The following is a 4070-nucleotide window of genomic DNA, read 5'->3' as shown; positions in this document are numbered from 1 at the left end:
TGAAAAAATCATCTCACTTTTTCCAAAAAGGAATTTACAGGTATTTTATTATCTTAATTATTTAAAGCAAATTTTAAAGGAACATTGCTGGGTGCAGTGGCTCACACCTGTAATCTTAGCACATTGGGAGGCCAAGGCAGGAGGATCACTTGAGACCAGGAGTTGGAGACCAGCCTGGGCGACATAGTGAGATCCCATCTCTTTAAAAGAAAATGTGTGTGTGTGTGTGTGTGTGTGTGTGTGTGTGTGTGTGTGTCTGTGTATATGTATTTTATTTTTTTAATTGGCCAGGTATGATGGTGTACACCTGTAGTCCTAGCTATTTGGGAGACTGAGGCGAGAGGATCACTTAAGGCCAGAAGATCAAGGCTGCAGTGAGCTATGATTGTGCCACTGCTTTCTAGACAGGGTGACAGAGCAAGACTCTGTCTCTTAAAAAAATAAATAAGGTAAAATAAAAATAAGAGGCCCAGCACAGTGGCCTATGCCAGTAATCATTCCCAACACTTGAGGAGGCCAAGCAGGAAGAACACTTGAGCTGAGGAGTTCAAGACTGGCCTGGGCAAGACAGTAAGACCATTTCTACAAAAAATAAACAAAAAATTAGCTGGGCATCGTGGTGCATGCTTGTAGTTCCAGCTGCTTGGTAGGCTGAGGTGGGAGGATTGCTTGAGCCTGGAAGGTCATGGCTGTAGTGAGCTGAGATCGCACCACCGCACTCCAGCCTGGGTAACACAGTGAGACCCTGTCTCAAAATAAATACAGCCAGGCATGGTGGCTCATGTCTGTAATTCCAGCACTCAGGGAGACCAAGGCGGGCAGATCATTTGAGGCCAGGAGTTCGAGACCAGCCTGACCAACATGGTGAAACCCCATCTCTACTGAAAATACAAAAAAATTAGGCAGGCGTGCTGGCACATGCCTGTAGTCCCAGCTACTCGGGAGGCTGAGGCGGGAGAATCGCTTCAACCTAGGAGGTGGAGGTTGCAGTGAGCCAAGATCATGCTGCTGCATTCCAGCTTGGGTGACAGAGCAAGACTCCATATAAAATAAATAAATAAATAAATAAATAAATAAATAAATAAATAAATAAATAAATGTTTTTTAAAGTTGTTGTCAAACTTTAGGGTTATCTTAAGTATCTTTTTTTTTTCCAAGACAGGGTCTGACTCTGCCACCCAGACTAGGGTGTGGTGGTACAATCATATAGCTAACTGTAAACTCAAATTCCTGGGCTCGAGTGATCCTCCTGAGCCTCAGCCTCCTGAGTAATTAGGACTTCAGGTGTGCATCACCATACCTGGCTAATTTTAAATGTGTGTGTGTGTGTGTGTGTATATGAAGTGGGGTCTCACTATATTGCCCAGGTTGGTCTTTAACTCCTGGCTTCAAGTGATCCAGCCTTGGCCTCCTAAGGTACTAGGAGGCATCAGCCACCACAACTGGCCAATAGAGATCTTTTTGTTCTTCAATTTTGCAATGCAAATTAATAGAGATACTAGGTGTGGTGGACTAAATGGTGACCAAAAAGACATGGCCTAATCCCCAGAACCCATTACTATTGCCGTATATAGTAACAGACTGAATATTACCTTATAAGGCAAAATATGTAGTTAAGAATTTTAAGAGCCAGTATGGTGGCTCACGCCTGTGATCCCAGCATTTTGGGAGGTAGAGGCGGGCGAATCACCTGAGGTCAGGAGTTCAAGACCAGCCTGGGCAACATGGTGAAAGCCCATCTCTACTAAATATACAAAAATTAGCCAGGCATGGTGGCCTGCACCTGTAATCCCAGCGACTCGGGAGGCTGAGGTAGCTTGAACCCAGGAGGCGGAGGTTGCAGTGAGCTGAAATAGTGCCACTGCACTCCAGCCAGGGCAACAGAGTGGGACTCCATCTCAAAAACAAAAAAAAATTTAAGAGGAGCGTTATCCTAGATTGTCCAGGTGAGCTCTAAATCCAGTGACAAGTGTCTTTACAAGAATAAGGCAAAGAAAGATAACACAGATAAGAGGAAGCAATGCCACCATGACGACACAGACTGGAATGACACCGTTAACAGTCAAGGATGCCAAGAATCACTAGAAACTGGAAGAGGCAAAAACATCCTCCTTTAGAACCTCTAGAGAGACTATCTGAGCACAGTCAGCCTTAAGATGACTGTAGTTCGGGGCTGGCCTTCAAGAGTCAGCAACGCAAAATGGCAGCCACCATGGGCTCAGGAGTAAAAGTCCCTCACAATTTCTGACTATTGGAAGAACTCGAAGAAGGCCAGAAAGGAGTAGGAGACGGCACATTTAGCTGAGGTCTAGAAAATGATGAAGACAGGACACTTACAAGATGGACAGGGATGATAATTGGGCCTCCAAGAACAATTTATGAAAACCAAATATTCAGCCTTAAAATAGAATGTGGACCTAAATACCCACTAGCACCCCCTTTGTAAGATTTGTAACAAAAATTAATATAAATGGAGTTAATAGTTCTAATGGAGTGATGGACCCATGAGCCATATCAGTGCTAGCAAAATGGCAGAATTCATATAGCATCCAAGTTGTCCTGCAAGAGCTTCAGCGCCTAATGATGTCTAAAGAAAATATGAAACTCCCTCAGCCGCCTGAAGGACAGTGTTACAGCAATTAATCAAAAAGAAAAACTACAGGACCTTCCGCTTCCCCCCGATTCGATTTAAGCAGTCTTCATTTTCCACAGTAGTAAATTTTCTATATACATCGTGTAGACCTCAAAGTACTGGAAAGGAAGCTCCCATTCAAAGGAAATTTATCTTAAGATACTGTAAATGATACTAATTTTTTGTCCATTTGAAATATATAAATTGTGCTATAACACATCATCCTATCAAGTGTAACCACTGTCCACATAGTTTAATTTCTGGAATCAAGAAATTCTAATTAAATTGATTCCCATCAGAACTGGTGAGGCACATCTGACTCAACTGTGAAAAGAAACATCACACAATCACCTTGCTGATTACATGGCCTGGGGGTCTCTGCCGTCTCCCCTTACCCTCCCACCTCCCACTTCCCTGCAACAACAGCTCTCTAGCTTGGCTTGTTAAAGTGGATGTGAAGGTTTCAGGTTGCAGCCTGCGGGACTACTGCTGGGTGTGTGGGGTGCTTCGCCTGCAACCCTGGTTTCTTTAAGTCTTAAATTATGCCCCTTCCAATTCATCATCCTTTCCCCACACTTCTCCACTCCTGCCTTTGCCAGAAGCATAGATTGTAACCCCTCCACTCCCCTCTGAGATTGGCCTTTGGTAAGGAATTCAGGGCTTTCCCCATATCTTCTCTCCCCCACCTTTATAGAGGGATGCTGCTTTTTCTTCCCTCCTCCTCAAGTTCCTTTTTGCACCATCACCACTCAGTACCTTCCATGACACTTCCTTGCTTTGGCCAGAACCCATCAGGTAAGGGTAGAAAGTCTCTAACCTCCCTTGTTTAGTTTTGGAACTGTACTTATTCACTCTCCACCAGCCTGGGAAATGAATATTGGGTCCTCAGCCCTGCCATCCTCTGCTGTCATCAGCTGATGCATTGTTTTTAGCTCAGGTTTTGATAAGGTGAAAAGGAAAGTCACCAGGGTTACTCAGACCTGCCAGCTCTCGGAGTCCTTGGTGGTTGAAATTGGAGAAAGACCACAAGAAGACACCTGTAAGCACACATGATCCCTCTGAATTGTTTTACTTTCCTGTAATTGCTTTTGCTTTTAAAAACTGAAGAAGTTTTAAACAGGGCTTTCATTTGGTTATCCTTGCAATACATTGAGGTCTAGTTTGGAATCTGACAACTGGAACAAAAAGAACCTTGAATCTAGTGCACGCCTTGGTTTTGGTGCTGCTGCTGCTTCTCAAGATCCTCAGCAGGGATTAAGAAAGAACCCAGGGTGCACAGCAGATCCCTGAAATTGGCAGGCTTGACCTCCTGGCAAATTGCTGTGTCTTTCCAGTTTCTGTTCAGAGCCACTAAATGCTGAAATGTGGATGCATACTGAAATAAAAGTAATTCATTGTGTAAAAAAAATAAAATAAAATAAAATAACTCTAGTTCAGG

General features: G+C 43.7%; 1 pseudogene; it reads left to right on the top strand.

Annotated features, from left to right (window-relative positions):
* The first annotated feature begins 2204 nt into the window (after positions 1–2204).
* LOC111520917 lies at positions 2205–2643 on the top strand (annotated as a pseudogene).
* Positions 2644–4070: the final 1427 nt, after the last annotated feature.

Source organism: Piliocolobus tephrosceles, chromosome 7, assembly GCF_002776525.5.
Source record: "Piliocolobus tephrosceles isolate RC106 chromosome 7, ASM277652v3, whole genome shotgun sequence".
NCBI classification, from domain to species: domain Eukaryota; kingdom Metazoa; phylum Chordata; class Mammalia; order Primates; family Cercopithecidae; genus Piliocolobus; species Piliocolobus tephrosceles.
The sequence above is the reverse complement of the archived record's forward strand: the minus strand, read 5'-3'. Positions and strand labels throughout refer to the sequence as shown.